This window comes from Equus caballus, chromosome 15 (genome assembly GCF_041296265.1).
Source record: "Equus caballus isolate H_3958 breed thoroughbred chromosome 15, TB-T2T, whole genome shotgun sequence".
NCBI classification, from domain to species: Eukaryota; Metazoa; Chordata; class Mammalia; order Perissodactyla; family Equidae; genus Equus; species Equus caballus.
This window is the reverse complement of record NC_091698.1, coordinates 59,152,617-59,177,939: the sequence shown is the minus strand read 5'-3', so window position 1 is coordinate 59,177,939 and position 25,323 is coordinate 59,152,617. Positions and strand designations below refer to the sequence as shown.

Here is a 25,323-nt window from a genome sequence, read left to right as displayed (position 1 = left end):
TCCCAAATGTGTGCATGACAGATGCTGCAATAAATAAATGGAAAACTGAGACTGGCAAAATATTTGCAGCATATGTGAAATCTTACAAATTGATAAGAAACACAATGAACAAAAGGGAAAATTTTATGAAAAGACAATTATCAGAAGAGTAAATATGTGTAAGAGAAGATGCTCACTTCTCCATTAGTCAGGGAAATGCAAATTAAATCTATAATTACATTCATAAAGCCACTAGACCGTCAACTGAACTAATGCTGATTGTTAGCAGGGGTGTGAAAAAAATGTATCATATACATTTCTGTCATGAACAAAAGTTCTTATTCTCTGGAAAAGAGGGAAAAATAATTCTATATGTTTTATGATAGTTCAATAGAAGAAAAGACATTGCTAATTTCTAAATCAGATTATTTTGTCACTTATTTGATTTTCTTGGCTTCAATCAGACCAAGACACCCCTAATCCACAATCTTTAGTGAAGAAGATGTCTAAAATAAGAGTCTCCATCCAAAGAATCTTAATGAGTAAATAAGAGTAAAGACTTGGCAAACCACTTCTGCAAGATACGTTAGACAATATGGATCTTGCCTGTTTGTAGAACTATAGTCTGGAAATTCATTATATAAAACTTTGTTGAGGACTAACAATATTGTTTAACCCAGAATTGCAACTCTAGAAATTATGTTCAGTTATAATGATATATGGTTGAAAGGATGGTAGGTTTAGCTCTAGCTATGATGGAAAACTTTTTTTTCCCCTAATATATACAATCAACCAAAGCAATGACAAAAACTGCCGTTCTGTGTGTTTTGAAATATACAATGGGATGCTCCAAAAGCTTGCATGCACATTTTCTAAAGATGATGGGCAAAATGGCTTTATGTTCTGTGGAACACGTAGCACAAAGTGAGTGAGCAGTGCAAGTATGAGTCTTATATGAGTCCCTTCTCTGTCTCCAGGGAGACACAGGGGAGTTGAATTAACTGACGAGTAAAATAAAATATAGCAGTTGGCAAGATATCATAAAGGAATATGGAAAGTAAGGATCAAAGAACTTGCTATCTACTAGGAAAGGGAAAATAAAAATAAGAAAAAAAAATTAAAGTCCAGGTCATATGATGGTACATACAACAGATAAAGAAATCCCTAGGGTTGTAAGCGAATGGATGATGGACGAATGGAAGACAGTTCAATGATCACTGCCTCCTGTACTCACGCTCTTATGCGACTCCCTCCCCTTGAGTGTGGGGTGGACATAGTGACTTGCTTCTAATGAATAGAATACAGAAAAACTGATTTTCCTGTTTCATGATTAAGTTAAAAATTTGTGACTTCCATCCTACTAGGACTGTCTCTTGTGTTGGTGCTCTTTCTCTGTCGCCTTCACAGCTTGCTCACTTTGATGAAGAGGGCTGCCATTCTGAAGCAGTCCACATGGCAGAGAATTTATGGCAGCTTACAGCCAACAACTAGCAAGGGACTGAAACCGCTCAGTCAGTCAACCCACAGGGATGGGAATCATGACAACAGCCAATCCTGAGTTAGCTTAGAAGAGGACTTTGCTGCAGTTGAATCTTGAGATGAGTGTGGACCTGGCTAAGGTGTTGACTGCAGGCTTGTAAGAGACCCTGAAGATGAAGACCCAGGTAAGCCATGCCTGGCTTTGTAACCCACAGAAAATATGGAGCTACAAATGTCTGTTGTTTAAGCCAATAAGATCTGAGTAATTTGTTATGCAGCAATAGGTAGGTGATACAATATGTGTTGTTAGTTAAATACAAGAGGAAGTATTGTGGCATAATATGATTTAAGAAAGCTGTGTGAAGAAAGGGAATGAGCTGAATCTTAAAGGGGGACTAATAATAGCTCGTTCTTTAAATTGCCATGACTAGCTAGAAACAAAACTGCGAAGAGTTGAAAGAAGACAAGCGTTAATTGGAATGAAATGGTTAAATGGGACTGAAAGCAAGAAAAGTCAATTGCTAGTGAAGAGCTAGAGCCATTAGAAAGATTTTTAAAAATGAGAGGGAGATGGGAGAGGGAGAGGAGAGGGAAGGAGGGAGAGAGGAAATGAGAAGGCAGGGGGAGGGAGAGAACATTTTGATGTGAATATCTTAGCTTCTATATGCATGGCTTTTAAGATATTTTGCAATTTAGCTGTGAAAATAGGTATTTGGGCTACTATGAATGGTGGGTGGTTTATTTGAAGTTAAACCTTGGTAATCAGCCTATCTAAAGTGTGCAGGTATGTGTGTGTGTGTCTGTGTGTCACAAATGCTATAATCGTTACGAAAATGTTAGGGCTATTTTGCACCAGAAATCTTGAGAGCTTGAGAAGGAATCCAGAAACATTTGTGAGTGGATACTCTATACTCCTTCCCACTATCATGTGTGAAAGACAATGCATGTGAACTCCTTCTGTGATTAGTGTAAAGCACTATGCTCTGTTTTCAGACAATAAAAAAATGTCTCTATGGTGGTTGACTGTGGTTAGCAGAGGCAGAGGAGACAGCGTCAGCTATCCCTATGTCAGTGGTGGGACACCAGAAAAACCAGACTCTGGGGATACAAAGGTGTGAAATTTATTGACTGAAGTTGTAAACGTCTATATTAATTCATCTATATTTTCCTGCTCAAGTGTTTTCAGGTTGCTACATAGTTAACAAAAAGAGGATCGCTGGTTGGTCGATAATGTCTACCCTAAATGGCTATGCTGGAAAGATCCACGAATCTTATCTCACTAATCTACCTGATTTTGTCGTCCCAGTGTATTCAAACTGTATATCAGGCAGCAATGGGCTTTGCCAGCTGTAGGTCTACTCTGCCTTCAGTTAGCATGGCAATTGTGTGGACCAGCGTCATCCACACTAGACAACGGTGAGAATCATTTGGGGCTATTTATTAATGTAATAATCCTGAGGCCTCTTTTCCAGATATTCTGATTCTGAAAATTGTTATGAGTACTCAGAATTTGCACAGTAGATGATACTTATAATTAGAAAAGTTTAAGCAACACTTAGGAAAATGACTAGGAAGAAGAAAAGAATAACAGAAATTGTCATCCGAAAAATGCGTATATCCTTTGGCTAAATCCTAGAAATGCAGAACATGAAATATTACAAATAAATAAGAATGAAAATAATTTTATAAAATTTTATGCTTCTTGAACTTTGAATTTTAAAGCAGAAGAGCATTTTAAAAACAGATCATTTTGTTGCTTTTATGATCTCTGAATGGAAATCTAAAAAACTGATGGTAAAGGTTAGAGTCTCTGAGTAATTTTTCAATAAACAGTAGAAGCAGAAACAAACAAATAAATAAAACAAAGAGTAAGCCAGATTGGAGACCAAAATATCACCTTTATTTTTGGTAGAGGCTAAGACAGAGCATGTAACTAAGTGGCCTGCGAATTGGGCACTGAGTGAGGGCAACCTCACCTGGGAAGAGCCACCTCTTCAGGAGTGCTTCAACTCATGCTTCAGCCAAGTGGAAGGTGGACCTGGATATATATGTATCATTCCCAGTTTGGCTTCTCAAATTTACAAATCAGATCAGTCACTGCATCTCCCTGGGGACAGAATGAGGAAAGGGGCAGGGAGAGCATGACTGGGCTTAGGAGCAATCCCTCCCGGGGGAGACCAGGAATAAGGGAAAAAATGTTCCCTTAAGAGTAAACACACGGAAACTAGTCAATATCTTTACTTCGACCACTGAATTATCCCTTTTAGGTGTGTTTTTTTTCAATCATGATTTCTTCAGCTCCTTATCTCGCTAATTATGAAACGCTAAATCCGAAATTTCAGCCAGTCATGAGGACATAATTATATACACAAAGTGAGCATAACCTGCTAATTAAGATAAAATTATGTGACTAGACTAACATTCCTATTATTATCTCAATTATCTAGACTGCTACTGTGTATTATTGCGTTTTACATTGTATGAATATGTATAGAAGACAGAGTCTTTAACGATTGAATCAGAGTCATCATCTCAAGGAGATGAGGAGATTTAGAAATTATCTTAGAGAGTCTACAGAAGAGACACTGTGCAGCCATTGCAGAGGAAGCATAGTGGAGGAAATTATTTAGTACTCACAACTCATGGAAGCCCTTGGAATATTCAGGGAATATAGAGTAGCTCTTTGACAGGGCATGGGGATGGAAGGGAGGTGTGGTAGGAGAATAACTTAAGAGGAGTTGAAGCAATGTATTGAGGACAGATGGCTGAGGTGTCTATGTCATACTTAGGAATGATTTATTCACCTTGTAGGCTAGTGGGCTTCAAATTTTTTTTCATGAACACTTCTTTGTAAAATTTTGAGACTATAATGCTAATTATATATACATCTATATGTTTATAGATATAGATATCAAATTACATACATGTAATATTGTCAAATGTTTAATTAATTGCTTTTAGTGAAGTTTAATATAGAACTTTGGATTTTCTGGTTTAGGGAAGTTGATACAAACTAATAGGCTAACAACAATGGACAGTTTGTAGAGAGTAAAATATTTGATTGTTATAATCTTTATCCTCGTCAAGAGAACATTCACTTTTACACATTATCTTCCATTTAGAAGTATGCAATGCATTTTTGAGATATTGTCATTATAAATGTTTAAATACTAACTTTGGCACTTAAATGAATAAAGTATCTAGATATATAGTTACAAAAATAGTTACTTTCCTCAATGATGATGGATAAATGATTTGTTTCTGTCCCTTTAATTCTCCCTTAGAACTCATATGCAATTGAATTGTAATAATTATTTATGACACACTCTTACCTTTGTCCATGCATGGTTCATTTTAATTTATCTTGTTAATTATTCAAAATATGATAATAAGCAACTTCAAACATGCCAACTAAAATTTAGCTCTTTTCTATGATTTTTGCCACTGAATAGCTTAATATTTATAATCTAAATGAATGGCTGAATGAGGTAGCTGACTGCTACCGAATAATTGTCATGCTTTAGAGGAAATTTTTCTTTACTTTTTCAGACCGGTAACACTTTCCTCTTAAAAACTGAACACTTAGCTGCTTAGTGCCCACATGCCTTCTTTGTAATTATTTTAAATCTACTACTATTTTCTAAAATTGAATGGTTATACCATGACAACATTAGAGAATTTAATTTTTTATTCATGGAGATTCATACATAATCACATTGATTACTTCTACTTAATGCATTATACAATCTGTTGACTGGCGTAAAGTCTTCAAATGCAGAACATGAAAAATGATCAAGTCAGATACTTTCCTAGTTAATGAGTTCAGAAAACCATCTGACTTGCTTCAATTCTTTGGCCTAATAAACCTACTGATAGATATAAGCTTCACTTAGCGCTTGTTTTGCCTTTTCAACTAAGACATCAAATGTCCGTGTTTTTCTCTAAAATATAGTAATGAAACTTTCCTCTTTTTCATTTTGTTTTATTATTAAAGAAGCTGAAAACTGACCATAAAATAAAGTATTGAAAGCAAAATACACTTCAAATAATCTATTCTTTGAAAATTATTTTTATCTTTCCCATCTCCAATTATTTTATCCTTGCTTTCCTTTTTTAAATTTTTTGTGGCCCTAGCAACAGCTCAATTTTAGAACCAATTTTATATCATACGTGTTAATATGAACTCAGATTAGAATCTGCTTTATACAAGAATAAGTTTGAATAAGCTAGTTGTAAATTGGGTAATATTCCAGACTCATTTAACCTTTTCCTACCCTTCTAACATTAACTGAGTCTGTGTCACCCAAGCCTATGACATAATGGATAGTGATCCAATCTAGTAGACAAGTTAGCCTGAAAAAGAAGATGGGGGGAATAGAAACCAAATGCTTATTTTCTGACATTCAGATATAGCTTCTGTTTCTGTGTATAACATTATATATGTAGTAATAATATTTCAATGAGCGTAAATAGATTTTACAAAGTTCTGAAGTCTTTATTTTGGTCTAATTACTAATTCCTCCTCTCTCTCAGTCATGAAGTAAACCTTTCAGGCTTATCCAGTACCTAATAGAGATATATACTAACTATGGGCAAACTAAAGGGGAGGAACTAATTTGGCCTTTAAAGGGAAGAGTCAGAAGAGATGTCCTAGAAGTTTAATACTCAAATTGGTTGTAAATGATGAGTATAAAGCTGATAGACTGAGGTAAGTAAAAACAAATGTGCCAAATTTTAGGGGAATAAAAAAGCATGGTATATTTGGGAAATTTCAAGAATTTCAGTAAAGCTTTATATGTTTCAGCTAGAAATACTACATGCCCACTCCAATGACCCTTCTGCTCCTGTAGAATGTCCCTAAATGATCAGTGGAATTGGGTTGACAGCTACTGCAGGCACTAACTGTGAAGGGAAACATCTCTTAAAGATGGATATCACACAATATGGAGTGTCAACGGCACCTGATGGCCCTCACTGGGACTAATTTGAATGATCTGCAGGTGAGACCAATAAGAGAAAGAACATTCTCGTGCAGATTCAGAAACTATAGTGAACATCCAAGGTAATGTTAAATTAAACCATCACCGCAACCTCCTGTTACATCTCAACTGGATACTGAAGAAAATTGTCAGGCCCTGGGATTTGAGTCTCCCTTCCTGTGTGCCAATAAGGTAGCCTATGGTTACTGTTTCATGGATGCTGTTAGAAGACCTGAGACTCCTGGGTCAGAGGTAAAGGACTTTATTACAGCAGCTTGAGCACCATGTTTGCATTGGTTCTCCTTTTTCCATCAGTCCAATGGAGCCAATGCAGAGGGCGCAGACAGATGCTGCTCATGCAGTGAGTTGCATTACAGGAGGAAAATACGGAGCATAGAGAATTTACCAACCTAAAGCAGGCAGTAAGCAAGTCTGCTCATTTTCCCAAAGGAGCATATTATCTCATCCCTCAAGATTTTTCACTGCAGACACAACCCTGAGAAATGGCCCAGGTAAAATACTATCAGTGCCTGGCATTCTTGTTATGCCACTGAGACTTGTAGGCATGTGAAAGATTAGGAGGACAGTCTCTCAACAAAAACATAGGTGAGAATGTTGAAGTAAGTTCACATCTGGAAGGTCACCCCATTTAAGACTGTCCTACTTTCATTCACTTATTCAGTTAGTTTGGGGGAAATAAAACTTCCCTAGATTTCTCAATGTTTCTGTAAAAATCCTTATCCTTCTAAGGCATGGAAACATTTTACTCTGCACATACCATGAGAATTAGCTATTTGTAGCTATTTGTAGCTATTTGTCTAGTAAATATTTCTGATTTAAAAGGATAATAAAACTTCATGTATTTCCCCAAAAGGACCAATGATTACAGCCTGGAATAGGTCCCTAGGTTAAACTGCAGGGTGCCAAGGACGTTGCAGAATTATCTCCCTAGGTATTGACATTTCAGAAGGAATAAAGCCCCAGACACAGGGGACTATCTGGTTCTTGGAGAGATTTTTATTTACACACCAAAGGACTGGAGGTCTTTTCAATGAAGACCCTTTCAAGAAGGGAGGGAGACAGCTGCCTCCTTCTCCTTTATAAGCAAAGAAAAAGCCTTTCAGTTTGTCTGTTACCAGCGGAGTATTGGGCCACTCAAGTAGGAAAAAATCCTATCAGGTCTCATCATGCTGCCTGAAGATAGGGAAAGAGGCGTCAATGCATTTACTATTTACTGTGAAGTAACAGGAAGGCTGTCTCTAACCCAGAGTAGTAATTCTATCCTAAATGCTCACAGGAAATATTCTGGGTTAGAGACAGATTCATCTCTATTAATTTTATTCCAAATGCTCATAAGAGATAAAGATGAATATTTAGAAAAAGAATAATAGTCAGTTTTCAACAAATATCTATTGAACATCCAGTATGTGCCAGGCCCAGCTGTAAGGTCGAAGATCGAGTAGAGCTAAAAGGAGCATATTCCCTAACACATGGGGCTTGTAGTATAGTCAAAAGACATCCACTGAGAAAAAATTACTCTAATAAATGCACTATCATATATTCTTATAAATGCTACAAAATTGAAAATGAAGATAAACTAGGTTATTATGAAGGGGAAGGGGGAAAATCCAATTTAGATTGGCATCAGACAAGGCTTCTCTTAGAAATTACTTCACTGCACTTAATGTTTATACAGGTAAAGGTAAAGATATACGCACTTGCATTCTTTTCTCTCCTCCCTCTTCTGGTTTGGCCACTACTTTATCCCAGTGCCTAGGACAAGGCTTTATTGATATTAGAAAGTCAAGAAATATTTGTTGAATGATGAATAAATGAGTGAATGTAAAGAAGGCATTTAGTCATTTAAACTGAGCCCTGAGTGTAGCAGTTAGCTAGGCTGAGAATGGAGACGAAAATATTCCAGACAGAGGAAAAGGCATGTTGAAAAACCTCAGGGAAGGAGCAAACAAGAGCATATTGGCCATGTTAAGAATTTTGTATTTATTTCAAGACTGATGATAATAACTTACACATCTTAACAAAGGTACAACAGGACTCACTTTATATTTTTTAAAAATTCATACTGGCTGTTGAGTGCAATTTCTGAGGGCAAGAGGAAGTAGGTAGCTGACTTCTCAGTACCCCATTAGGCCCTGGCTGACAGGAAAGGAAGATGGCAGTGGACAAGGAAATAAGTGACTAGACTGAAGATAAGACTCAGACATAGAATTACCGAGACTCACTGATGGGGTTGAGGGAGAGGCTGGCGTCACCAATGGAGGTATGGAAACCACTTGGGAGTCCACTAACTTTGAATGTGTGGGGTAGTTCTGTGAGCTTTGAAAGGACTACTCAAGAATATATTCAGCATTCAAATTAAATCTGTGGAAAATAAGTGAAATGTAAGAAGCAATGGAGAGAAAATTAATCACCAAAATATTTGGAGAATGCTTATTATTTATTGTAGCATGTGGCTCATTTTGTAGGTATCTTTTAAAATGCTGGAACTAAATTTCCAGACAACGGTTTGCAAGCTGGCAGTGGAAGTATTTTAAGGATCGTTAAGCATAAGGTCCTTGGTGAAAAACTTTGGATTATGCTAGAAATACATGCAGTCAAATATGTATGTTGAAATTTTAATTACTAAAAATAAAACCTATAATATCCAAACTGACAGATGAAGTTTAAAAAAAAAGAGTAAAATGAAAAGAGAGAGCTAAGATTCAAAGGACTTAGAAGTTTACAAGGCTAAATGGGAGGATAATTTTGTTCAAACAGGAAAATGATATATAGGAAGATGAGACAAGTCATAAGATTTAAAAGCACAATTTACTACTTTATCAAGGGCAATAAACATCAATGTGAATTATAAACTTCTCTTTTCAAAAGTGCCATCGATTAATTGAAAAAAAGAACATTAAGACATGGTGTTTTCACATATGTAAATTCTACTAATTTCTGACCACTGGCTTTTAATGGAATGTGAATAAAAAACAGTGGACAGGTTGGGATTTTGCTCTTAGGAAGGCATTTCCATCACATATGAAAGGCAACCTTGTACCTGCAGGGTGAAAGAGAAGAAGTGTTGTTTGCTTTCTCACCCTTCAAGAGGGAAGCCAACAAACCTGAGTTGGGAGAGACTTCACAACATCTGAACAAGAAATATTGCTCTACGGCTCCCCCTACAACCCCAGATACAATAAAGGAGATGATAACCTTGATAGATACACGTACTCTAATTGCAAACTAGACACTTACGCAGGTACAATAGGAACACATGCCATAGAAGAGGGCGTTGTTAATAACTCTATTACTACATTTAGCAGAAGGAGATAAGTCCTCGTGTCTTCATCATGACCTTATTCTTTTTCATGAATTCCTTCACCGAGTTATGGGTCCCAAACTTGTTTCAACCTCATCCCACACTTGAGCCTAATTAATTTAAATGATAATAACCAACTATTTATAATTGTATTGTGCTTTATATTATTTTGTAATGAATTTGTATTTTTCACACAATCCTAAGAGGAAAGTTGGTGAGTATAAGAACCCCATTTTCCAGATGAGAAAGCTATGACTTGGAAAGGGGAAATGGCTCTCTTATGTTTACAAATCCTGGGAGGGGAAAAAAATTGGGGCAGTTCTTAGATTCTATAAATTCAAGTTTGGTTCTATTCTTGTTAAAACAAAGTATGTTTTAGACAATATCATATAATAAATGTTAACTGTAAAGTTGGTTTGGTTCAACTGATTTATAAAATAAAGGACTCAGAGCGTAATTACATGATTATAGTTTTAAATTAATAAAACCACACTATGCAGAGTAGATTTGATTTAAAATCTGTACTTAGAGAGATACGCATTAATAAAATATTTTAACAATAAACATGAATTTCAAGAGCTGAGGGAGTGAAGTCAGCATATGGAGACAATTGTTCTTAGAAGCCTAGTTAGCTCTAAGGGTACTAAATCTTTCAAGTGGGTAGAGATCTGCTAGTAAAAACTAAAGCTTTCTTTCCTAGTCTTTCTTCTTCATGTAGTTTGGTTCTTAACCCCCTCAAAACGTGGATCAGAGTGTAAAACAAAGGAGTGAAAGAATCAGCAACTGCTGCTGTCACAAGACCTGGACCATGTGGGTACCTAAGCCTTAGGCATCTGCTGCCACGCCTCTCCTTTGCCTAGTCGCCAAGGGTTCACAGGAGAGAAGGTGACCCCGCTCACCTCTCATCCTTACACTCTCTCCTGTGGGTCAGGCTAATAAGGAGATTACAAAATTAGGACTAATTTTTCACACAATCTCTAGAGTTCTGATTTACAAACCTGATTGTAGCAGCAGTCTCTCCCCATGAGCTATTTGAAAATACAGATGTGTAGTCCTCACTCCTTGATATTTTGATTCTCTAGGATGTGATTTGGACATCTGTATTTGTTTAAAAACCTTCCAGGTGATTTGGTTCTCAGCATGGGAACAACTGTTGCACTTGTCAAATATCAGCTTATGGGGCTGCATACTTGCTTGCACCCTCTGCTAACTTCTGAATTCTCAGCCCACCACTTTAGGAACACTCCAATCCCAATAGAGAGATAGCAGCTTGTTTTGTTGAACAAGGCTCAGGACATTTACTGGTCACATTTTGTTGTTGTTGTTGTTGTTTGAGGAAGACTAGCCCTGAGCTAACTGCTGCCAATCCTCCTCTTTTCACCGAGGAAGACTGGCCCTAAGCTAACATCTGTGCCCATCTTCCTCTGCTTTGTATGTGAGACGCCTACCACAGCATGGCTTGCCAAGTGGTGCCATGTCCGCACCTGGGATCCGAACCAGCAAACCCCGGGGCCGCCAAAGTGGAACGTGTACACTTAACTGCTGTGCCACTGGCTGGCCCCCTGGGCCACATTTTTATGGTGGATGTGGTTACTGTTCCCTACGGGAGACACTCCATCATGGCCTTGTCTACCTACTGCCTGGAACACAGTCATGTTTTGCATTTTCTGAATTCTTTTGAGCTTATTGAGTGGCTCACTTGGACAGGGCCTACCTTCTGATTCCTATCTATATCTTTTTCTCTATATCGCAGAATGCTCAATGGTAAAAAAGCATCACTGCTAAATATGCTAACGGTTCTGAGTTTTTATATCTCTCTCCTTTTCTCTTTAGGATACATTCCCTCCTAGGCCCTTCCATCCTTAAGAATAGGATTCCTACAATTTAAAATTGGATTGGGAGGGGGTAGTGGTCTGCTTAAGCTTGAAGCCTAACCCATGAACCCAGTTTTAAAAGAGGGCCCTGATTTGAGAGTTGTGGGGTTCGTGAACAATGATACACAAAGACTTACTTTTGATTCTGTTGTTCTCACAATAACCACTAAAATCCCGAAAGAATTTCAATTTTCCACAAACCGGTAAAATATAGACAGTTGTGTATAAGAGATCTTTTCAAAACTTATACTCACCTTTAGTTTTGAAACATGTTTAATTTATTTTGTTGGGTTTCACAATGCTGCAGTTTATTTCATCGAGGATGCATTGATAATGTTCCTCCAAGGTGTTCTTGAGTACACTGAGATGTAAACGCCAGGGAGGCAGAGATTGTTGTCAGTTTTGTTTGTGTCTGCATGGCCAGTGCACACAACGCTGTGCCTGACACATCACGGATGCAAAGTAACTATTTGTGTTATGACTGAATTATGGCATCTAAACGAAAAGCTTTCAGCATCTCGGCAGTCATCCACATGGCTGCCCAATACTTCATATTATAGGGTACCTTTATCTTCAGCCATCTTAAATATTTTTTAATGTCTTTAAACTACTTTAATGTCTAAAACTACTGGAAATATTCAGAAATTTGTCTTTATTCTCCTCTATAGCCACCAAAATGAGATAACACCCGCTTTCCCTATCCAGTATTGGTTCTGTATTTGCACACCATCGAGGTTGCTCTGAATAATATGAATAGTATGTACATTATTCTGTAATTCACTGTGTCTTTTCACAGTAATTATTTTTTCTGACCTTTCCTCATTACTATGATGACAAAAGTGTAAGAATTACAAGGCTAAGCAGCTAGCAAATAAGGTTACATAAGCGTTTAGAGCAGAATTCTGCTAGTTCCATTAATGATCACCTCTAAGATGGCTATACTTCAGATACTCTCTTCGGAATTCCTTCCTCCCTGTATGCCTGGGAGTATCTTTAGCCCCTTCATTTTGCCTCTGCAATTTTATCTGGGCCCTATTGCCTATGTCATGCAGTGCCTTCCACTGTTAAGAGACATTGTCATCTTTCTATGGCACTGTTGGTCTTATATTCACCCCCATATGTCGTTCTCTCATGGCTCCTTCCCATCTTTCTCAGGTCAGACTTCTGGTGTTCCCCACTCTGGAGGACTCGAGTAGAGAAGCAATTCCCACTTCTGTAAATTTTGCTCATTTAGCCCACCATCTGTACTTAGCTCCCAAGAACTGAAATTTTCTAAGTTTACTGTAACTCATTCACTTTCAAGTACATGTGTTTGCCACCAGGTTAGCAAAGTTGAGACACGTGAAAAAAGAGGCACCACAAAATATGCTGTCAGTTTTGCAGTTTATTACAGTTTCTTTGTAATATTGGGACAAATCTTCTGAGGAATCCCTTCTGTGTCTCATCAGAATAAATGTTCTGTTGCAAACCTCTATATCTTCAGATATGACTGAGATTCTTGTCCTAAGAGTCTCCATAGTCCCCGGGGAGGTGGGGGCGGGGAGGATGGGAATAGATCTGGTGGATATCAAATTTGGTAATGATATCTCAGTTATGACTTATTTGAGTCCCTTGCTATCCCGTTCAGTCCCAAGCACTGTGTAAAGAATAATATGTATACATACTTTCTCTCTATATTATCTATGAATCTATCTAATCTGTTATCTGATCTATCTATACTTCCTCCTTATGAAGATTTGCCTTTATTAGCTTTCTGTTATTACTGACCCAGAATAATGTGAGCTACATTGGAGATTTACGTTTAACATAAATTCTGTAGAATTTCTTATCCAGGCTCTCCTTTAAAAATATCTTTTTTAAATGAGCTGCCCAATGTACTTAATCTAAACATCAAGAAATAAAGAATCAGGTTTAACCCATTTAGAGTCTGAAACACAGTTTTCTTATTTAATGTGCGAGTTTTAACATATCTCAAGCTTTCTTATTTGATTTCTTAATCTTTGTATTAGGAATTATTTTCATTGAAGTATTATTGGTATAAAAATAATCATGACAATGATAATATAGAGATTAATTGTATATATTCGCATTAGTTAGTATAAGTTAATAAAATAGAATTTCCATACAGTTGGTTTTTTTCAACTGTGTTCTTGAGTATGACCCAATAAATCTGATTTATAAGGCAATTATAAAAAACTCTTTTTATTATCATTTTGGATTAAGAGTACTTTAGGAAATAATCTAATAAAATGGTGATTAAGCCACAGAATCTCCACCAAGTGGGATCATGAGAGCTCTAGCCTTTTTTCATTCTTACACTGTGCCCCAAGCATAGAGCTACAATGAGGGCTGGAAAACTTTCCCAGCCCCAAATGACTCTATCTGTACTAAACATATTCCTTCACCAAGAAAAACGTCTAGTGGCTACCAAGACTTTGAAATCCATTCCAATCAGATTCCCTGATTTGATTCATTTGACATCTGACTTTTAGAAACCATGCGACATATGGACAACAGAGAATCCTGCAGAATTCTCCTCTGTTCTGAGTCTCGAATGAGGGTTTGGACAAATTTGCAGGTGTCACTCAAAGGCTGTCTAGCTAAGGAAAGTGGGATTGAGGTTTGTTTCCACTCAGTGCAAACCAACTCAACTAGCCATCTTCAAATTGTATCTTTTCCTCTGGAAGTTTCCAGTACAAATGGCTTGGTTGGCTTGTGAACAGATCTTTGGGGACCCCATGTTACTCAGGACTTTATGCATCTGAAACCTCCTTTTTGTTTGCATATATTTTAAGATAATTTTGAAAATGTATGTACACACACATATTTTAAGATGAGTCAAAACGCTTTATTAAAATTTTAACTAGTTGGAAAGGATATATAATTTGAAACAATATTATATCAATCTTTTAAAAAACATCCTGTGGCGTAAGAGTACCATAGTTTTTGAGGCCTACTATTACACATTTAAATGTGTATAAACAAAAGTTTTAACAATCAGATATTTTACACTGCTCTTTTTTCTTCTTTAATATATTTCCTTTGCACTTAGTCCACAGATGTTTACTCCAATCTAATGTATTTTGACCTTGAAAGTCATCCTTGATCATTTATCTATTCCTTTGCAACAAAAACATGCATACAAACTTGAATGTAATATATTAATTGTGTGAACAAAAAGTTTTAAATGATTTTCTTTTTTGTTTTTTTTGTTTTTTCCTAAAGATTGGCATCTAGGCTAACAACTGTTGCCAATCATCCTTTTTTTTTTTAAGGATTGGCACCAGGGCTAACAACTGTTGCCAATCTTTTTTTTTTTTTTTTCCTACTTTATTTCCCAACACCCTCCCCGGTACATAGTTGTATATCTTAGTTGCAGGTCCTTCTAGTTGTGGGATGTGGGACGCCGCCTCAATGTGGCCTGACGAGTGGTGCCATGTCCGCGCCCAGGATCCGAACCCTTGGCTGCCGTAGCGGAGTGCATGAACTTAACCGCTCGGCCACGGAGCCGGCCCCTTGGTTTTCTTATGAATTGTTTCATCATTGAATATTAAAGCACATCTCATCAAATAACAGAAATATGTTAAAATTTTTTAAATAATTATTTAACATAAAAGGGAAACTTTAGGGGAAATGCATCTCTTTATGAGGTGGATGGAGAGTGATAAAAAATTGATTACATGTATCTGTGGACAGATGTTAATTTTTAATTGAATATCACATGGCTAAATATTCATTTTTTATATTTCTTTCATTTTTATAAACTTTGAAAATCTTGTCAACATAAATTAGTAGATAAGAATGGAATGGAGTTACATGCCAAATATTACATAGTTATCAATCATCAAAAATGATTTTTAATGATCTGTGTGCCAGGAGCTCAATTTAAGTCCTGCATCAGTCTTGTTGAAAATAAAACATTGAAACAACGTGCCATGAAAAATGATTTGTTAATCATTAGAGTTATTCACTTTCTCAACACTAACAACAATACTTTTGATTATTTCTTTTTGGCATTTCACAAAATGCCATCGGAAAAAAGAACCCATACCATGCCCTGACAATAGACACATTCTCATGCAGAACAGGTTTAGGAAAGAGACATATGGGAGTTTAAATTTTTGAATTTAATTTCCTTAAAACTCTCCATTCCCTGGATCCCCTAGGACAGTCTTACATATACTCCAATGGGTGCCTTAATCACATTTAAAACCACTGAAGTAGAGAACTGGCCTGCAAGATTTTTCGGTTTCAGGCTTATAAACTCTGAATTAAGAGAGGGGTAGAAAAGTCCCCAGAGCCATGAGCACTGGCAAAAGATTCTATTTAGGTTTCAGCTATTCACATTTCTCTAAAACACTGTTGCTTTCTATGTTCTTTGAACCTAGGGAACATGTTGATTCATGACAACCCACTTCCTAGAACCCAGCTCGATCTTGTATATACAGTCTGCAGATCAATAAAAACACTACACAACTTTCCTTATGCATCTAGTTAAGCTCAGTGGTACTAAATTCCACATTTGGTTTTCCCTTTCCTTAGAAGAGGTAGGGGAGTAAAGAGTTGAAAATTAAAAGAGAGAGAGGAATAGGGAGTATTGTTTTCTCGTAGCCAGTGTAATTTTGGCCTCAAAATGGACACTATTTCATAAAGAAGTTCAGGAATTTTTATTCACTTTTGTTAACAGATTTTATTTTTTAGAGTATTTTTAGGTTCGCAGTTAAATTAAGTGGAAAGTACAGAGATTTTCCATACCTCTGCCCTCACACATGCATAACTTCCTGTATTATTTTTCAACACTTCCCATCACAGTGGTACATTAGTTGCAATCAATGAACCAATATTGACACCCAAAGTCCATGGTTTACATCAGGGTTCACTCTTGGTTTTGTACATTCTAAGGGTTTGGACAAATGTATAAGGACACGTATCCACCACAATAGTATCTAAAAGAGTAGTTTCACTGCCCTAAAAATTCTCCCTGCTTCACCTATTTATCCCTCCTTCCCCCCAATCTCTGGCAACCAGTGATCTTGCTACTGTCTCCAGACTTTTACCTTGTCCAGAATGTCACATACTTGGACTCATACAGTAGGTAGCCTTTTGAGATTGGTTTCTTTCACTTAATATTATGCATTTCTGGTTCCTCCATGTCTTTTCTTGACTTGAAAGTTCATCCCTTTTTAGTACTGAATAGTATTCCATCATCTAGATGTACTATAGTTTATCCGTTCACCTGCTGAAGGACATCTTGGTTGCTTCCAAATTTTATAAATTCTGAATAAAGCTGCTATAAACATCCTGTGTAGATTTCTGTGTGGACATAAGTTTTGAACTCCTTTGGGTAAATACCAAGGACGCCAATCATACAGTAAGAATATGTTTAGTTTTGCAAGAAATTGTCAAACTGTCTTCCAAAGTTGCTATAACCATCTTGCATTCCAGCAAGCAAGGAATGAGAGTTCCACTTGCTCCACATTCTCACCAGTATTTGGTCTTATCAGTATTCTGATTCAGGCCATTCTAGTAAGTGTGTAGCGGTATCTCATTGTTGTTTTAGTTTGCATTTCTCTGAACACATATTACATGGGCAATCTTTTCATATGCTTATTTGCTGTCTGTATATCTGCTTTGTTGAGATGTATGTTAAGGTCTTTGATCAATTTTTTAATCTCGTTGTTGGTTTTGCTTTTCATAAGTTTTGAGTTCTTTGTATATTCTGGATAACAGTCCTTTACCAGATATGTCTTTTACAAATATTTTCTTCCAGTCTGTGGCTTATCTGTTCATTCTCTTGCTAATGTCTTTTGCAGAGCAGAAATTTTCAAGTTTAATGAAGCCAACCTTATCAACTATTTCTTTCATGGATTATGCCCTTGATGTTGTATCTAAAAAGTCATCACCGTACCCAAGGTCGTCCATGTTTTCTTCTACATCATCTTCTTTTTTTGGGTGAGGAAGATTGACCTTGAGTAACATCTGTTGCTAATCTTCTTTTTGCTTGAGGAAGATTGATGTTGAGCTAACTTCTGTGCCAATCTTCCAGTATTTTATATGTGGGACACTGCCACAGCATGGCTTGATGAGTGATGTGTAGGTCTGCACCCAGGATCCAAACCTGTGGACCCCAGGCTGCCACAGCAGAGTGTGAAACTTAATCACTATGCTGCCAGGCTGGCCCCCATACATTATCTTTTAGGACTTTTATAGTTTTGCACTTTACGTTTAGCTCTGTGATCCATCTTGAGTAAATTTTTGTGAAGAGTATAAGGTCTGTGTTTAGATTTATTTGTTTTCTCATGTGGATGTCCACTTGTTCCAGTATCATTTGTTGACAAGACCACCTTTGCTCCATTGTACTATCTTTTCTCTTTTGACAGAAGGCAGTTGACTATATTTATGTGGGTCTATTTCTGGCCTTTCTATTTTGTTTTATTGATCTATTTGTCTATTCTTTTGCCAGCGCTCTAATGGCTTGAATAATATAGCTCCCCTATATTCCTAGTTTACTGAGAGTTTTTATCCTAAATGGGTGTTGGATTTTGTCAAGTGCTTTTTCTGCATCTATTGACATAATCATGTGATTTTTCTTCATTAGCCTGTTAATATGGTGGATTACAGTAATTGATTTTCAAATGTTGAACCAGCCTTGCATACCTGGGGTAAATCCCATTTGACTATGGTGTAAATTATTTTTATTTACTTTTGGGTTCTATTTGCTAATATTTTGTTGAGGATATTTGCATCTATTTTCATCAGAGATATAGGCCTATAGTTTTCTTTTCTTGTAATGTCTTCATCTGATTTTAACGTTAGGGTAACGCTGGTCTCATAGAATGAGTGAGGAAGTATTCCCTTTGCTTCTCTCCACTGAAAGAGATTGTAGAGAGCTAGTATATTTCTTCCTTAAATGTTTGGTAGAATTCACCAGTCAACCCATCTGGACCTGGCGGTTTCTGTTTTGGAAGGTGTTTACTTATTAATTCAATTTCTTCAATAGATATGGGCCTATTCATATTGTCTATTTATTCTTGTGCGAGTACTGGCAGATTGTGTCTTTCAAGGAATTAATCCATTTCATTTAGGTTATCAAATTTGTGGACCTAGAGATGTTCATAGTATTCCTTTATTATCCTTTTAATGGCCATGGGATATGTAGGGAGGTCTGCTTGTTCGTTTCTGATAGTGGTAATTTGTGTCCTCTCTCTTCTTTTCATAGTTAGCCTGACTAGAGCTTATCAATTTTATTGATCTTTTCAAAGAACAGCTTTTGATTTCATTGATTTGCTCTATTGATTTCAATTTTTTTCTTTTTTTTTTGAAGACTTGCACCTGAGCTAACATCTGTTGTCAATCTTTTTTTTTTTCCCTTCTTCTCCTCAAAGCCCCCCAGTACATAGTTGTATATTCTAGTTGTAGGTCTTTCTAGTTCTGCTATGTGGATCACTGCTTCAGCATGGCTTGGTGAGTGGTGCTAGGTCTGTGCCCAGAATTCGAACCAGCAAAACCCTGGGCAACTGAAGGGGAGCATGCAAACTCAACCACTCGCCAGGGGGCAGACCCCATATTTTTAATTTTATTGATTTCTGCTCTGCTTTTTATTATTTTGTTTCTTTTGCTTACTTTAAACCTAATTTGCTGCTCTTTTTCTAGTTTCCTAAGGTGATAGATTATTGCTTTTAGATTTTCTTTCCTAATACATGTATTGAATGCTATAAATTTCCCCCCTAAGCATTGCTTTCACTGCATCCTCAAAACTTTGATAAGTCATTTAGTTCAAAATACTTTTTTATTTTTATTTAGTTCAAAATATTTTTTTATTTCTCTTGAGATTTCTTCCTTAACCTGTGTGTTTTTAGAAGTATGTAACTTAATCTCCAAGTATATGTGATTTTTCAGTTACATTTTTGTTATTCAATTATAGTTCAATTCCACTGTATAATGTTTGAGAGTAAATATTGTATGATTCCTGTTCTTTTAAATTTATTAAAGTATGTTTTACGGTCCAGAATGTGTTGCATCTTTGTCAATGCGCCATGTAAGCTTGAAAATGTAAAGAAGGGTGTAAAATCTGCTGTTGTTGGATTAAGTAGTCTACAGATTTCAATTATATTCAGTGATTTGTAGGACTGGTGAGTTCAACCCCGTCCTTACTGCTTTTCTACCTGCTGCTATGTCCATTTCTGATAAAAGGATATTGAAGTCTCCAAATGTAGTAGTGGATTCATCTTTTTCTCCTTGAAATTCTATCACTTTTTGCCTCACATACTTTAGTGCTTTGTTTTTAGGCACATACATGTTAAGGATTTATATTTATTCTTGGAGAATTAGCTCCTTTATCATTATTTAATGCCTCTTATCTGTGATAACTTTCTTTTCTTTTAAATCTAGTCTGTCTAAAATTAACATAGCCACTCCTACTTCATTTAGATTAGCATTAGCATGGTATATCTTTCCCCATTTACATTTTATCTATAAGTCATTGTATATTTAAAGTGAGTTTCCTGTATACAACATACAGTTGGGTCTTGTTTTTTGATCCAGTCTAAGAATCTCTGTGTTCTAATTTGTGCATTTAGGTCATTGGCATTGAAAGTGATTATTGATATAGTTGGATTAATATCTGCCATATTTATTACTATTTTCTATTTGTTGCCCTTGTTCTTTGTTCCTATTGTGATCTTCTGCTCTTTGTTTGCCTTTTGTGGTTGTAATTGAGAATGTCATATGATTCATTTTCTCTCCTTTCTTAGCATATCTATTTCACTTCTTTTTCTACTTTTTTTTTAGTAGTCTCCCTAGAGTTTGCAATATACATTTACAACTAATCCAAGTCCACTTTCAAATATGTCCTTTGACCCTGGTTCCTGACACAGGGCTCCTAAATCCCTTGAATTTGGGTGATAGGAGTGTCTTTTGTTCTAATAAAATAACTCTGGGTGTGCTCCCGGATGACTCCTAAATGGGGGCTGTTCACCAAAAAGTCCACGCCACCATCAGAAGCTGGGAAGTTTTAGCTCCATCCTCCATCCTCCAGATAGGGAAGAGGGGTTGGAAATGAGTTAATGATAGATCATGCCTACGTGATGAAGCCTCCATAGAAACCCCAAAAGTTCAAGGTTAAGAGAGCTTCCAGGTTGGTGAGCATATCTGCATACCAGGAGGGTGGCACACCACAACTCCATGGGGACAGAAACTACTACACTCAGGACCTTTCCAGACCCCACTCTACGTATCTCTTATCTGGCTGTTCATCTATTTCTTTTATCGTATCCTTTAATAAACTGGCAAACCTAAGTAAGCATTTCCCTGAATTCTGTGAGCTCCTACCAAATTAATGGAACCCGAGGAAGGGGTCATGGGACCATCTAATTTACAACCAATCAGTCAACAGCACAGGTGACTAACTGGACTTGCGGTAGGCATCTGAAATAGGGGACAGTCTTGTGGGACTGAGCCCTTAACCTGTGGTATCTGACACTATCTCTAGATAGTGTCAGTATTGAGTGAAATTGTAGAACACACAGCTGGTGTCACAGAGAATTGCTTGGTGGGGGAACAAATCCCACACATTTGGTGAGCAGAAGTGAAGTGTTGTTTGTAAATAATAAAGGAGACACATAGGAAGGAAAACTGTTTTTTCCCTAAAACCTATATAAACATTCACAATTGAATACATTGTTGCTATTATTATTTTGAACAAACTGTTATCTGCTGGATCAATCAAGAATAAGAAAAAGAAAAGATTTTATTTTACCTTTACTTATTCCTTCTCCGATGGTCTTCCTTTTGTAGATCTAAATTTCTAACCTCTATCATTTCCTTTTCTGTAAAATTCATCTTTTAAGATTTCTTGCAAGGCGTCAACTGGCAACAAATTCCCTCAAGTTTTGTTTATCTGAAGAAGTCTTTATTTATTCTTCTCTTTTGAAGGATAATTTTGCAACCTATATTTATAAATATATATTTACTTTATATTTATATAAAATATATATATTTATTTATATTTATATATGTATATTTTCTGCCTCTGGCTTCTTTCGGGATTTTTTTCTTTGTCTTTGATTTTCTGTAAGGTGAATGTGATATGCCTGGGTGTAATTTTCTTTTGGCTTTTATCCTGCTGGTTACTCTTTGAGCCTCCTGGATATGTGGTTTGGTTTCTGACATTAATTTGGGGAGATTCTCAGTCATTATTTTTACATTTCTACTGCTTCTTTCTCTCTTTCTTGTTCTTCTGCTATTCCCATTACACGTATGTTCCATCTTTTGTAGTTGTCCCACAGTTCTTGCGTATTCTGTTCTGGATTTTTTCTGTCCTTGTTGTCTTTGCTTTTAGTTTTGGAGGTTTCTGTTGGGATATTCTCAAGCTCAGAGATTCTTTCCTCAGCTGTGTCCAATTTACTAGCAAGCTCCTCAAAAGCATTCTCCATTTCTTTACAGTGTTTTTTTTTTTTCTCTCTAGTATTTCTTTTTGTTTCTTTCTTAAAATTTCCGTCTCTGTACTTATATTCCTGCATGCTGTCTACTTTATCAATTAGAGCGCTTAGCATATTTATCATAGTTGTTTTAAAATCCTGGTTGTATAATTCCAACATCTCTGACGTATGTGAGTCTGGTTCTGATGCTTGCTCTGTCTCTTCAAACTGTTTTGTTTGGGGGGTTTTTTTGCCTTGTAGTATGCCTCATAATTTTTTCTTGATAGCTGGACATGATGTACCAGGTAGAGGGAGCTGCTGTAAATAGGCCTTTAGTAATATGGTCATGGTAAGGGGCGGGGGGAAGGGAAGAATTCTATCATCCTGTTATTGGGTCTCAGGCTTTTCATGAGCCTGTGCCTCCAGACTGTGAACTTCACAAGTGCTTCTCAGTTTCCCCAGCCCTCATGTAGGTGGGGCAGAATGGCTACAATAGGCTGGAGCTGAGTATTTGCTTTCCTCCACTTGAAAGGCTAGAGCCAGTTGGAGTTGGATATTTCCCTTTTGTGAGGTCAGTTAGGCTCTGCTAAAATCCCAGCAGGTTAGGCTCTAGTTAAAGAGTTTCTCCTGAGGGCAGACTTTGTTAAGAAGAACAGAATGTTCTGGTGTATTTCAAAATGGTTCCTTTTACCCTCCCTTTTCTGGAAACAGAAGGAGATTTTTCTCTGATATTCAGTGTGAGAACTTGCTAGAGCTCCAGGAAGTAGAACGTAGGAAAGTTTGCACACCCGTCTCCCAAAACCCCATGACGGGGTCCCTCTGGAGCTTTTACTTCAGACTTGCCCACACTGAGCCTCCAGCAACTCGTCAATTAGAGTTCAGGTTTCCCTGTTCCGGTGCTAGTTCCCAGGGAGGTCTTTCCTCATGGCTTTTTGCTCTGGTAAGTTGTGACTCTCTGTATTTGCTAGTTTGTCTCTCTAATTCTGGGGGCAGTTGTTGGCCCTATGACCTCACTTCTCTTACATATCTAGGAAGAGTTGTTGATTTTTCTGTTTGTGCAGAGTTTTACTTGTTGTTGGGATAGAGTGGTGTCTTCCAAGTTTCTTACATACTGGACTGGAAATTAGAAGTCCTTTTAATTCATTGTTCACTTTTAGGAAGAAAAACAAATTTGTGTCTAATTATGGATAAAAGATAAAATTTTATATTTCATTTTATTTTTTTAATTTTTTAATTTTTTTTCTGCTGTATCTCTCCAAACCCCCCCTGTACACAGTTGTATATCTTAGTTGCAGGTCCTTCTAGTTGTGGGAAAAATTTTATATTTTATATTTAGTATATATATATATGACACAGAAATTCTAATTAGAAAACAAATATGAAAATAAACACCATAGGAAATGTTAAATTTGGAGCTACTTCCTAAACACACTTCTGTCCCTTGAAGGGTAGAGCAAAGACATCTAACTAGCGCCACCTGTGCCATTTGGGATCTAACATCTGTTTCTTTATCATGAAGGTTCATCTCTAAAAGAAACCTAAAAGATAAAAGTGAGTAGTAAAGGATCATGCTTTATACCGACAATCTATTGCACAGATTTATTGTTAAAAGTGCTAGCAGGGTGGGCTGGCCCCGTGGCCGAGTGGTTAAGTTCGCGCGCTCCGCTGCAGGCGGCCCAGTGTTTCGTTGGTTCGAATCCTGGGCGCGGACATGGCACTGCTCATCAGACCACGCTGAGGCAGCGTCCCACATGCCACAACTAGAAGAACCTACAACGAAGAATACACAACTATGTACCAGGGGGCTTTGGGGAGAAAAAGGAAAAAATAAAATCTTTAAAAAAAAAAAAAAAAAGTGCTAGCAGGGCATAAGAAACTTGTAGATAACTCCAAGTGAAATGAATGATCTTTAGACACTTTGACCAAACCTATTTAAAGAGAGAATTGAGTTTGGCAGGATGGGGTATATGTCATTGCCCTTTTGAGCACAATTTATCTCATCTAATAGTACAGTCAAGTCTATAGCATTCTCTTAGCAATAATCAGTGCTGAGTATTCCAGAAATCCCCGTCTCCTGTGCATAATTCAGGAAAACAAACGGGTGCCTTTAGATTTCTTTAGTGTAAAATCTAAATCTGGACTCACTGCTTTATAAACTCAATGTCCCCATTTCACTGCTATGTAACAGATACATTTATTTACCACCAATTCAAAGCCTAGGTGCTTTATCTTTTTCTTGTGTGCTTTCTCATTCTGTAGTACTTCTTTTATAGAAATGCCAATGTTAAACATAGATGGACACTCTAGATTTTATACCAATAAGCAGATAGATGGACACTCTAGGTTTTATACCAACAAGCATATTTATCTAAGTACTTATTGACACATTTAAAGTGAGGTACATTAAATTTTCTCTTCTAACGTAGTGACAGTAAGTCTATCAATTTCTTCACTGTCAGAATAGCATTGTAGACATACAGTAGGAATAGGATTTATTAAATCTGTTTCAAGTGCTGCTTATTACTGTTTGTTTAATCTTGGACGAGTTCTCGGGATCTCACTGTCAATTACGTTTTTCAACTGGCTAATTTTAGCTCCTGTGCTATTTAGCCCATAGGCCGATCACGATTTTTAAATCCTTTGAAAAAAAGTCAAAGCCTTTGCATTTGATCCTGAGCTTTTATTACTCTGTGAATTTATCCTAAAAATCAGTACTCAATCCCATGGTTTTGTGGGTCACTAAGGGTGTGACTTTTGATCATGAGTACCACTGGTTGCCTTCCTCTGTCCCTGTCTTGATCCTCCCCAGTTCTCCACTCCGTAGATTAACTACTTACCATGCTGCTGCCAAAACCTTGTGTTTGGCACCTTCCCTCTCATAGTTCTCTCATCCCCACAACACTGTAAGATGCTTGAGGCCAAGACACCAGGTGGGATAACCAATCTTCAATTTCCATCTGGAGGTGGGATGTTTTTCTTGCACATTCCTCATTGTCAGTAATCCTCTTATGCCCAATGTCAGAATGTCCATCAGGATGATTGATCTTTTTTCACTCAGGAAGAGTAGTTCTTGACCTCAACGGAGCTTTAAAAGTGCTGATGTCCACTCCCAGATTCTGATTTCATTGATCTAAGGTGTGGCTTAGACATGATAATTTTGTAAAGTTCCCCAGAATATTCTAATGTGCTTATAAAGATTAACAACCACTAATCTAGAAGATTTTAGAAAGTCTAAAAAAAGAGAGAAATTGTGTTACTCTTCCTTAATGAAG

General features: G+C 36.9%; 1 long non-coding RNA gene across 1 annotated transcript in view; it reads left to right on the top strand.

The window, feature by feature from the left end:
* Positions 1-22,769: 22,769 nt before the first annotated feature.
* The window catches only part of LOC138917748 (uncharacterized), an 85,270-nt gene continuing 82,716 nt past the window's right edge, over positions 22,770-25,323 (top strand). The window contains exon 1 of the long non-coding RNA XR_011426193.1: positions 22,770-22,991. This is a non-coding gene — a long non-coding RNA (uncharacterized lncRNA). The remainder of the gene's footprint in view (positions 22,992-25,323) is intronic.